Here is a 13,262-nt window from a genome sequence, read left to right as displayed (position 1 = left end):
AGCTTTTTTCTGGGGTGGGGAGCAGCGCCTGTGGCTCAGTGGGTAGGGTGCCGGCCCCATACCGAGGGTGGCGGGTTTGAACCGGGCCCCCGCCAAACTGCAACAACAACAACAACAACAACAAAAAGAACAGCCGGGCGTGTGGCGGGCACCTGTAGTCCTAGCTACTTGGGAGGCTGAAGCAAGAGAATCGCCTAAGCCCAGGAGTTGGAGGTTGCTGTGAGCTGTGATGTTATGGCACTCAACTGAGGGCGACATAGTGAGAGTGTGTCTCAAAAAATAAAAAAGAAAAATGTTTTTGTTTTGAGACAGAGTCTCACTTGGTTACCCCTGGTAGAGTGCCATGGCATTATGGCTCACCGCCTACTAAAAACCTGTTTAAATAAAAAACTTGCTTGTAATTCAAATGCAAAATAAATTCATTATTGATGTAATGCTTGTAAATACTAGGTAATTTCCTATGTAAATCACCAATAGTATTTAATAGGAATGAATCTAAATTATACTATAATAAAACAAACAACAACTTAATTACACATAAATATTTTCCAATGCTAGAGTGAGAAAAGTTCTGGTTTCTGAACAAGCTGCTACTAGAATAGATTAGAAAATCAAAATAGAAACAAATAGGTAAAGCAAAGATACTTGTATATAAAATATTTGTATATAAAATAGTTTATTTATACTACAAGTTAGCAATATAGTATAGAAAAAAGAATTGATCATATGTTAATATTGTTGAAAAAGTGGTATCAGTTTTCTATTGAGGTATAAAAAATTACCACAAATTTAGCCATTTAAAACTACACAAGTTTACTATTCTCCATTTCCATTGAATCAGGGCTAGGCTTATTGGCCAGGAGAAGAATGAATTTTCAAACTATCTCAGGATGTTGGCAGCATTATTCTCCTCACCATGGCGGAACTGAGCTCTCCATTCTCTTGATGGCCTTTGGGCAGGGACTGCTTTCAGCTCCTAGAGGTTGCCTGCATTTCCTTGACATTGTCTTCTTTATAGCCCTCATATACCATAGCAGCTATTTATTCAAAACCACCAAACTAGAGAAATCTTTATAGTACATGCCTGCATACAAATACATATGCATATACGTAAACATATATGTGTGTTTATATAGGAATAGACATAGGTACATATATGGGTAGAGATACAGATTTTGTGTATAATGCATTGTTTATATACAGCTGATCCCTTGAGAACACAGCTTTGAACTGTACAAGTATACTTGTGCATATATTTTTTTAATACATGCAAAATGTATGCCATGTATGCCTGCTTCCCTGGCCTCCCTTACCACCTCTCCCCACCTCTTCAATCTTTGCCACTCTGGAGGCAGTAAGGCCAACCTCTCCTTTCTCTTTCTTCTTAGCCTACTCAGTGTGAAGACTATGAATATGAAGCCATTTATGATTATCTACTTCCATTTAATGAATATTAAATATATTTTACCTTGTAATTTCTTTTTTACTGTATTTTCCATCTTTCCTTTCTTTTTAATTTTCAATTCAGGGTCTCTCTTTCTGTCCTCCAGGCTGGAGTACAGTGGTGCAATCATATCTCACTGTAGCTCCAAACTCCTGAGCATCTGGTACTACAAGTGTGCACCACTACACCCAACTAATTTTGATCTGTTTTATTTTTGAAAGATGGGGCCTTTCCATCTTGCCCAGGCTTGTATTAATCTCTTCGTCTCAAATGATTCTCCTTTCAGTCTTCTGAAGTGCTGGGATTATAGGCATGACCTACTACCTGGCCTTACGATTTTCATAATAGCATTTTTTTCTCTAGCTTACCTTATTGTAAGAATAAAATGCATACTACATTCAAAATATGGTAATCAATTGTTATCAGTAAGGCTTAATCCAACAGTAAGTTATTAGCAGTTAGGTTTTTAGGGAGTCAAAAGTTATACATGGACTTTTAACTGCATGGGGAGTCAGCACCCCTAATCCCTACATTTTTCAAGGGTCAACTATGTATATTTTTACACACACATATTTATAAATGTAATGATGGGAGTGATATCCCATTATCCTTGCCATATTTTATTATTTGCAAGAATATCACATATACAGTCCACAATCAAGGGGAAGAGATTGTACAGGGTATGAACGTAACGTTCACCCTAGGTTCTTTCCATCACAACTATCCTGAAAAGCATTATGTTCTAGTTAGGATTGCCCAGAGAAACATACATATTAATATCTCTTTCTACAGAAGTATGTGTGTGTGTGTGTGTGTGTGTGTGTGTGTGTGTGTGTGTGTGAGAGAGAGAGAGAGACAGAGACAGAGAGAGAGAGAGAGATTTATTAAAAGGAATTGGCTCATGTAATTACCAAGGCTTAAGAGTTCAAGAACTGCAGTCAGCAAGATAGACGTAGAGGGGAACTGGTGGTGTGGTTCCAGCTCAGTGATTTTCAAGCAACGTGCCATGGGGAAATTTTTAAAGAACATTAATTAAATTATTTTTGAAAGACATTCAAAGCACAGTAAGTATATTTCTTTTTTTGTTTTTTGTTTTTAATAAACATAATTTAAGTGTACCATGGAAGTTTAACTATAGGTTCAAGTGTGTGGTGAGATAAAGAATGTTGAAAACACAGTACTGAGTGCTGTAGAATACCAGTGTACTAGCCCAAACAATCAGAAAGGTGAAATTCTCTCTTCCTCAGGTCTTTGATACATTGTGGGAGATCCCACACGTTGGGAAGGGCAATCTGCTTTACTCAATGTACACTTTCAAAGGTTAAAATTAATCTCATCCAGAATCATGCTCATAGACACATACATAATGATGTTTGACTTTTTGTCTGGTCACTACATGGCCCACTCAAGCTGACACATAAAGATAAGCATTACCCAAAGGTTTGGGATGCCCTGTATCAGGTAAACAAGTTTTATTTTGGTGGATTTAAAACTTTAAAGGAAAACACAAATGCCAAGAATATAGCCATAGGAATAGAAGAAAATATGCATTTTAAATATATGTGTATATATATACACACATATATATATATATATATACATACCTTTCCAAAGCAGAGCATTTCCTGATATAACATTTGCATATGCTTCAGAATAAACCTCTTCTTCATTGGGAATCAGACATTTTTGGCACCTCTGGCAAGTGACAATGTGACATTTTCAGGTCTCTTTCTTTGTATGAGAGAAATGAATCTTTGGAAAGATTCTGTGCTAAAACTTCTCTCCAAGGCACCCTCCCCACCCCCCCCACCCCACCCCCGCCGCTTCAACTAAAGTAGCCTGTGTGAAAGTCACAGAAATGTCATCAAATCTAAGAATCAATGACAAGGAATGCCATTACTTTATGTTCCTGGTGGGGAAAAAAAACAAACTAATAATGAAATTATTACCTTACTTTATTGCTCAATTTATTAAACTTTTTACTTTTTTTTTTTTTTTTATAGAGACAGAGTTTCACTTTATCACCCACTGTAGAGTGCTGTGGCGTCACACCACTCACAGAAACCTCCAACTTCTGGGCTTAGGCGATTCCCTTGCCTCAGCCTCCCAAGTAGCTGGGACTACAGGCGCCCGCCACAACTTTTTATTTGATAATACAATTCTTTTTGACTTCGCTTGACTGGATTTATAGCATCATTTAACTACTAAAAATAAAAGCATATGTAAAGTACTAGTTAAGATGGTCTTAATATTTGTATACTTTCAGAATGTACCTCTTTTTAACCACCCTTTGACTCAAAGTTAAAGATTACTGCTTTGTCCAAACACTGTAGTGCTCTACAGTTTATCCAAAGAAGCAGAAATGCAGCATCTCTTAAAAGAGTATTTCTCTCTTGTTACTAAACCAAAGATACCTTTCCCAAGTTAATTAATTATTTTTCCCCCTGGAAAAAGAAGAATCTCCGTGTTCTAGTATATACTAATGGGGCTATGTTTTTTTCCTAGGGATACCATAAAAAATTATCACAAGATTTTTGGCTAAAAAAAAAAATAGAAATATCTTCTGGCACTGAACCAGAGGCTAGAAACCTGAACTCAAGGTTCAGGTAGATTTGTTCCTTTGAGAAGCTTTAAGGAATAATCCTATTAATGTATACATGATCTATGTGTTTATGATTTAATAAAAATGAATTTATTTGTTAGCATTGATATTTGAATTTATATTTTAAATTAATTTTCTATCATAAAATGTTAAAAAAAAAATCCTATCGATGTCCTTGTCCTAGCCTCTGGTGGCTGTGGGCAATCCTTGGAATTGCTTACCTTACAGCTGTATCACTGCAATCACTGCAATCTCAGTTTCTTTTTTTACACAGCCTTCCCATTTCTGCCTGTATATGTCTCAAATATTCATTTTCTTTTTCTTATAGGGAAAACAGTCATTGATTTTAAAGTACATCCAATATCCAGGAGTATCTCATCTAAAGATGTTAACTTAGGTACATGTGCAAGTACCATATTTCCAAGTCAGTTTATATTCACAGGTACCAAGTATAGGACTGGACTATCTTTTGGGGGGATGCTATTCAATCCATAGCACAGGGCCGGTAGTATAAACATTGGCTAGTTGCTGTGTGTAAATACGAGCAAATTCTAAATATTAAGAGCTGTAAAATACTAATTTTGCATTTTAAAATCAGACTTCTTTATGGTATTATTTGATCATTTTTCTCAATTTTGAAACCAAATTTATATTTTATCAATAAAAGTTCATAGCTTGCAAAATCTAAGGATAAATGATAAAAATTAAATGCAAAGAACACAAAAATAGCATTAAACTATGCATGATAGAATTAGAAATACAAACATCATAGTTCTTAGTGATGTGAACGGCAAATAACACTATCTTTTGAGTTTGGCCACTCTTCCATTTCAGTGAAAATGTGCGAAATGAAAACATGTAAAAAATTACATTGGTTACTGCCCCAAAAGGACATTCAGAATGAATCCTCTTCTTCATTTGAGAGTTACAGTTGAAGTTAGTCATATAAAATGCTTTATGGCAAATATAGACATATTTAACTTTTTGATGGGTTCAAAAAGTAATTTTAATCTCTTGGCCCTTAGTTATCTAATATATTATAATATATTTCTAACAGTGTCCCTTCTTCAAGGACAATTGTATTTGTATATTTTTCTTCATTTTCAAGTCTTATTGTCAGAGTAAAACACACAGTGAATTGAAAGTGATAGCAGGATTTTTAAAATTGCTGAGGGAAACTTCATTTAAGTGAATTTTATTTTAAGCATAAAATAGTAATAAATTCATCATGTCCTATAAATATTATCTTTGGGATACACACATTTCAGATTGCCTGTGCATAACATACATACATATGCACAAATGTGATGCTGAGGCTATATATTTACAGTGATTTTACGGCTTTATGGTATCATCAACTACTTGCTCAGGAAGCACCACATTAAAGTGACCATCATCGATATTTTCACATAAAGATGTGATGTCAATATTAGACTGAGGTTTTTGTGGTCGCCTATGGAAGGTGAATTTCTTTGTAAATAGGTTACTGCCTTGTGACACGTCACCAAGCTAAGCCAGGTTATAATTGTAATAATTTGACACATTATATGGAATTCTTCTTTCTCTAGATCAACTGATTAAAGCAGGTGTTCTCAAACTTTTTAAACAGGGGGCCAGTTCACTGTCCTGCAGACCATTGGAGGGCCAGCCTATAGTTTAAAAAACAACAACTATGAACAAATTCCTATGCACACTGCACATATCTTATTTTGAAGTAAAGAAACAAAACAGGAACAAATACAATCACACCGCCGCATGTGGCCTGCGAGCCGTAGTTTGAGGACCCCTACGAAAGTATTTGCTGCTTAAAACTAATTTAGTTGTTTTCAGAAGTACTGAATTATTCCTTAGTCTAAAAACATACCTTGTATTGAAATCATATGAATTCTTTAGTTTGCTTGGAGATTTTTTTTTTTTTTTTTTGCAGTTTTTGGCTAGGGCTGGGTTTGAAACCGCCACCTCCAGCATATGGGGCCGATGCCCTACTCCTTTGAGCCACAGGTGCTGCCCTGCTTGGAGATATTTAATAAGAAGAAAACTTCATTCAGTTATTTGGCAAGTGTTTATAAGTGCTGGCTACATGCTATGTACCAGTGGTTCTCAACCTTCCTAATGCTGTGACCCTTTAATACAGTTCTTCATGTGGTGACCCGCAACCATGAAATTGTTTATGTTGCTACTTCATAACTGTAATTTTGCTACTGTTATGAATCGTAATGTAAATATATGATATGCAGGAGACCCCCAAAGAGGTCAGAGATTGAGAACTGCTGCTATACACAGAATAAGAGGTGACCCATAAGAAGGCAGCTCAAGACCTTGATTTCTGGTGTTCACACCTTTTGGAAACCCTTCCACTCAAGTGTGGGCTTGGCCCATTGACTTATTTTGAATGGATTGAATAGGGTAAAAGAAATGGGATATCGTGCTCGCTTCGGCAGCACATATACTAAAATTGGAATGATACAGAGAAGATTAACATGGCCCCTGCACAAGGATGACACCCAAATTCGTGAAGCATTCCATATTTTTAATAAATAATGACAGTTAAAAAAAAAAAGAAATGGGATATCACTTCCAGAATTAAGTTACAAAACACTGACTTCTATTTTGTTTGCCCTCTGATGTCCTCTTATTTGCTTGCTCAGATGAAAGCCACCTATATGTGTGAACTGTCCTATGGAAATACATATGACAAAGAAATGATGGGGACACTCAGTCATAACCAGTAAGGACCTGACATCCTCAGTCTAACAACCTGTGTGGAACTGGATCCTGCCCACAACCAAGTAAGTGACCTTGCAAGCAGATCCTTCCTCAGCAGCACCTAGGAATAATGGTAATGCTAGTGAAGTCCTTGATTGCCTCATGATAAGAGAGCCTACTGGGGAGAACCCAAGCTAAGTGAATACACCAAAACTGTGACATAATAAACATGTTATATTAAGCAGCTAAATTTACAGATAATGTGTTATGCAGCAATAGATATTTAATGAACGTCACTTATACAGATGCCTTGCGATTTACAGTGAACCCATGTCTTAGCAAGCCCATCATAAGACAAAAATACCATAAATCAAAAAGGCATTTTATACTCTGATAAATCCATTGTAAATTTGAAAATTCATGAATCAATCCCTGGTATGCCAGGGAACTTCTGTGTACCAGTAGAGAAATCAGGAACTGTGGTATGTGAGAAACACAGGGAGCAGGTAAGTTCAATGCCTCAATTTAATCCTTTAAAGTTGGGCCAGATGGGAGTATTTTAATACGAGTATGTGTTATGTACGTGCACACATCTGTGCTTTTTACTCTTACTTGATGTAAAATACGTGACTGTATTTTCTTGATGTGTGGTATTTGCCTTGTAACATTGCAGGTGTAGAGAATAACATTCTAGATTACTTGTAGTTAGATGAGAGATTCTAACACAACAAAATTTCTATAGCCTCTCTGACCTGAAATGGTAGTTCTTAATTTCAATCACACCATAATATTACATCTTCTCTTCCTGCCTTGTATGTTCTTTCAATTTTAAAGATGACAATAGATGTGACCATTTCAAACTAGAAATGAGGCAAAGGAAAGATTGTATTTAATAATGAAGTAAGCAATGTGGGAAGAACCTTCTGTTTAACTTATCACCCTGACAAGGACTTTAAAAAAATCACTTATTTGGGAAAAAAGTATTTGATGTAAGTTACTTCTCATGTCTTATCTTTGCAAATAGAGATAGAACATTTATTGAGTCACATTCATCAAACATCTGCCTGTTTAGAAACATCAATCAGTATTATCAATCAATAAGTATAGTCATTATATAAATTGACAGTTTAAAACTTATAGTTGGAATGAATTAAGAAGTTGGAGACTTTTGGAAGATTTTTCATTGCTGCTTCAATTTCATTACTCTTTATTGGTCTTTTCAGGAGTTCTGTTTCTTCCTAATTGAGCTTAGAGGGGTTATGTCTTTCCAGGAATTTTTTCATTTCCTCAACATTTCTGAGCTTATGTTTGTAGAGACTTCTATAATATTCACAGATGAAGTATAAATTATGTGTTATCAGTTGTAATATTGTCTTACAAATGTCCTGGACCAGATGGTTTCACAGACAGATTTTAACAGACCTACTAATAATAATTTGTAGTATGATTTTGTGTTGTTTTGTTCCTTCTCCAAAGAAAAAATAGAGGACTGGCGATACTTGGTTTTATATTTAAAACACCTTGTTTAATCACATCCCAATTAGATTTAATTACATTTTAGATGGTTAAATACATCATCGTACTACTTTGTGCTTTGTATTACTTTAGTAAAAGAAAAATCAAAGATTTTCACTAATGATAGGCCAATACATTAACTGCCTTTTAAAGAAGAAATACCACAAAGAAATCTGAAAAAAATATTTATTTATTTAGTGTTTTTGTGGTAGACAGTATGAGGAAATGTCTGTACTGTCAAATGTATTTTCATTCTTGTTCTGATCTAGAACGTGTGTCTAGTTTCAGTAAAGGAACGTGTCATAATTCTCATAGTGCTTAACTCCATATTTTATTGACTATTTCATTAGAGAATCGCCCCTTGCCAAACTAAAAGCAAATAATCCTATAACAACAAAATAAGTTAGCAGTTTGCCAAAGAGATTACAATACCCTTACCTTTTCCGTAATAACTCAATATATCACTTGACGAAAAATCTATAGAGATTTTTAATTAATTAATTTTTTTACATATACATGTGTTTATTAGGTTTCCAGTTTTTCCCTTCACAAAATTAAAAAGGCCTAAAATTTTAATAATAATAACAATGTTTAAGATAAGGACTAGAAACAAAGACCTTGTAAAGAACAAACGAACATACATTCAGAAAAGAAATCAGATGATTGCTGCATCGAAATATTAAGCAATAATAATAATAATGCAAAGAAAGTAACATTGACATTGTCAAATAAGAGTATGTCTATTATAGAATGCTTTGACTCTGAGATTCAGTATAGAATCAAAAAACAGATCATGCCAAATCTTATAGACAATGGCAAAAGAAGAAATACTTCAAAATCATTCTACTTGATCTGGATACACCTGATATTAAACTTGGAGAAAATATATTATTGTAAAGGGGAAATTACAAACATATTTCACATATAAATGAGGATGCAATATCCTAAACAACATATTAACAAGTTGAATTAAAAATTAATGTTTAAGTAATGCACTTTGGTCAAAATTAAATCCAATTTATGTGAGAATTAGTCACTATTTTCTTTTCTTTTCTTGTCTTGTTTTTTTTTTTATTTTTTACTTCTTCTTGTCCTTTCCTTCACCCCTCCTTCCTTCTCTGTCTTGTCTCCTCTTCCCCCATGCCCCACCATGTCATTAATTGTCCTCATATCAAAATTGAATACATAGGATTCATACTTCTCCATTCCTGTGATGCTTCACTAGGAATAATGTGTTCCGCCTCCATCTAGGTTAATACAAATGCTGCAAAATCTCCATTTTTTATGGCCGAATAATATTCCATGGTATACATATACCACAGCTTACCAATCCATTCCTGGGTTGAAGGACATTTAGGTTGTTTCCATATTTTAGCGATTGTAAATTGGGCTGCGATAAACAGCCTAGTACAAGTGTCTTTATAATAAAAGATTTTTGTTTTTCCTTCTGGGTAGATGCCCCATAATGTGATTGCAGGATCAAATGGGAGATCTAGGTTGAGTTCTTTGAGGTTTCTCCATACTTCCTTCCAAAAAGGTTGTATTAGTTTGCAGTCCCATCAGCAGTTTAAGTGTTCCTTTCTCTCCAGAGTCTTGTGGTTGAGTCTTTAGGGTTCTCTAAGTATAAGATCATATCATCAGCAAAAAGGGAGAGTTTGATCTCCTCTGCTCCCATTCAGATGCCCTTTATTTTCTTGTCTTCAGTAATTGTATTGGCTAGAACTTCCAGCACTATGTTGAATAATAACGGTGACAGAGGACAACCTTATCTGGTTCCAGTTCTACAAGGAAAAGCTTTCAGTTTTACTGCATTGAGTGAAATATTAGGTGTGGGTTTGTCATAGATAGCTTCGATCGATCAGTTTAAGAAATGTGCCACCTATGCTTATATTCCTCAGTGTTCTAATTAGAAAAGGATGTTGGATTTTATCAACTGCCTTTTCTGCATCTATTAAGAGGATCATATAGTCTTCGGTTTTGCTTCTGTTAATATGGTGAATAACGTTTATAGTGTATATAAAACCAGCCTTGCATCCCTGGGATGAAACCTACTTGATCTTGATGTATGACTTTTTTGATGATAAGCTGTAGTCTATTGGCTAAGATTTTGTTGAGAATTTTTGCATCTATATTCATTAGTGAAATTGGTCTGAAATTCTCCTTTTTGGTTCTGTCTTTTTCTGGTTTTGGTATCAGGGTGATGTTTGCTTTATAGAATGTGTTGGGGAAGATTCCTTCCTGCTCAATTTTTTGGAATAATTTCTGCAGTATGGGAATAAGCTCTTCTTTGAAGGTTTGATAGAATTCTGGTGTGAAGCCAACTGGACCAGAGCATTTTTTTTGTTGTTGTTGGGAGACTTTTTATTGTTTCTTTAATCTCAGTGCTTGAAATTGGTCTGTTCAGGAGATCTATTTCATCTGGGCTAATTCTAGGGAGAGGCTCTGATTCCAAATTTTGATCCATTTCCTTCACATTGTCAAATTTCTGGGCATAGAGTTTCTGGTAGTATTCAGAGATAATCTCTTGTATCTCTGTAGCGTCAGTTGTTATTTATCATTTGTGATTGAGGTTACTAGAGATTTTTTTTTATTTTTTTTTTTTTTTGTAGAGACAGAGTCTCACTTTATGGCCCTCGGTAGAGTGCTGTGGCCTCCCACAGCTCACAGCAACCTCCAACTCCTGGGCTTAAGCGATTCTCTTGCCTCAGCCTCCCGAGCAGCTGGGACTACAGGCACCCGCCGCAACGCCCGGCTATTTTTTGGTTGCAGTTTGGCCGGGGCCGGGTTTGAACCTGCCACCCTCGGTATATGGGGCCGGCGCCTTACTGACTGAGCCACAGGCGCCGCCCTAGATTTTATTTTTTTTATTTCTAGTTGGTCTGGCCAAAGGTTTATCTATTTTATTTATTTTTTCAAAAAAACTGATTCCTTGTTTCATTAATTTTCTGAATGATTCTTTTGTTTTCAATTTCATTAATCTCTGATTTAATTTTGGAGATTTCTTTTCTTCTGCTGGGTTTAGGCTTAGATTGTTCTTCTTTTTCCAATTCCATCAGATGGCTTGTGAATTTGTTGATGTGCTCTCTTTCTGTTTTTCAAATGTAGGCATCTAAAGCAATAAATTTTCCTCTCAGGACTGCTTTTGCTGTATCCCATAAGTTTTGGTAACTTTTGTCTTCATTGTTGTTATACTCAAGGAAGTTAATGATTTCCTTTTTTATTTCTTCCTGCACCCAACTGTCATTCAGCATAAGACCCTAAAATCTATAGAGACTTTTAAAAATTAATTGTGATATCTTTTAATGGTTATGGTTATCGAATTTCTATTCCTATGTAATTATTTTTTATTATAAGCAATGGCTAGGTACTAAGTGGAAGGAAAAAGAAAATAGAAGAAAAAATATACTTTGTGTCCATAACCCATATATTTGGGGTCAGTCTATCTAAATTTCTTAATAAATGTTCACTAAAGTAATGAAGATTTTAAGACCAATGGAGTATTATCTGTAATAAGTTATTTATTTATGTATTTCTTGAATATTTTATTCAAGTTGTTACACAAGATATAAATATGTTCAGCTATAAATACGTTGCATAGAAATTTGAATTTTAAGTTGCTGTCTCTACTAGCATATAAAAATTCTATCAAAAATGAATCTATTTAAAAACAATAAAAATGAAAATACTATTTGTGTTTTTAATGTTAATATATTATAGGCTATGAAGATATTGCTGAAAGAGAACATCTAAATACTTTTGAATAATGTTACCATCTTTTTTTCTAATTGTTTTAGGTTCATCAAAGGTATAAAGAATTAGGTTATACTGTTTGCATTTGTTAGGTAAAGTCCCTCTTATAATTGTGCCCTGCCCCCAGGAGGTGTGCCATACGCTGTTAACATCTTGATTGTATAGACATCTAGGTTGACTTTCAAAACATATATTTAGATCTAGAAATATAAATGTATTTCTTAAAATTAATTTACATTAATGCTTGTGTAATCCTTCCATTTTTCTTGATATAATTTCTGGGATCACTTGAGATTTAATTTGTATTTTAATGCCACATTAGTTAATTTAATTTCTAGGTCTTTAACCAAATATATGCTTCCAGATGGAATAATTTTTGTTAATAGATAAAATAAATTATTAGAAAAGTAATTAAAATAAGAATAAGTTCTTATATTGAAGAAATCGAATGCAACAAAATTACATTAAGGGTGAGTGAGTGAGAGTGTGTGTGTGTGTGTGTGTGTGTGTGTGTATTTAAACTTTTTGAGAAACTGAGTAGGCCAAAACACAGCTATGATTTAATAAAAAAAAAAAAAATTAAATACCGAAGATTGAAGTAATGTTAACAAATGATATTGACGTGATGAAACAGGTTAAAGAAAAAGATTACTCTTTAGGAGTATAATATTTCAATCTTCTTGGGGACAAAGTCTACCTATTTCAAGCATTAAGAAAGGCTTATTGTACCCTCAATGAATCCCCAACAATAAAAAAAAAAAAAGAAAGTTTGAGTGATATATGATTGTCTGAAGAGTTGGAGAATTCTCTAACTTGAAGAAGTCTAGAAATTGAGAATGTCTTTGAAGAAGATAGCACCACAAATACTTAGCTATGATAAACTTATAGAGATGATTCAGAAATTTTTGTGTTACTTTTAGATAATGAAATAAAAACACAACCAGAATAAAATCTAGTAGATAACACAGAAACCCCTGAGAATATATTCACATACTAGTTTCTAAATATCTGTATTATGCAGCCTTAAAGAAAGATGGAGACTTTACCTTTTTCATGTTTACATGGATGGAGCTGGAACATATTCTTCTTAGTAAAGTGTCTCAAGAATGGAAGAAAAAGTACCCAATGTACTCACCCTTATTATGAAACTAATGTAGGACCTTCACATGAAAGCTATATCCCAGTTATAACCTAAGAATAGGGCGAAAGGGGAAAGGGAGGGGAGGGAGGGGGGAGGGAGAGGGA

General features: G+C 34.5%; 1 non-coding gene across 1 annotated transcript; it reads left to right on the top strand.

The window, feature by feature from the left end:
* Positions 1–6,471: 6,471 nt before the first annotated feature.
* Positions 6,472–6,578, top strand: LOC128592095 (U6 spliceosomal RNA). The gene has a single exon (XR_008381765.1). It is a non-coding gene; the product is annotated as a U6 spliceosomal RNA (small nuclear RNA).
* The last annotated feature ends 6,684 nt before the right edge of the window (positions 6,579–13,262 follow it).

Source organism: Nycticebus coucang, chromosome 1 (assembly GCF_027406575.1).
Source record: "Nycticebus coucang isolate mNycCou1 chromosome 1, mNycCou1.pri, whole genome shotgun sequence".
Lineage (NCBI taxonomy): Eukaryota > Metazoa > Chordata > Mammalia > Primates > Lorisidae > Nycticebus > Nycticebus coucang.
The sequence above is the reverse complement of the archived record's forward strand: the minus strand, read 5'-3'. Positions and strand labels throughout refer to the sequence as shown.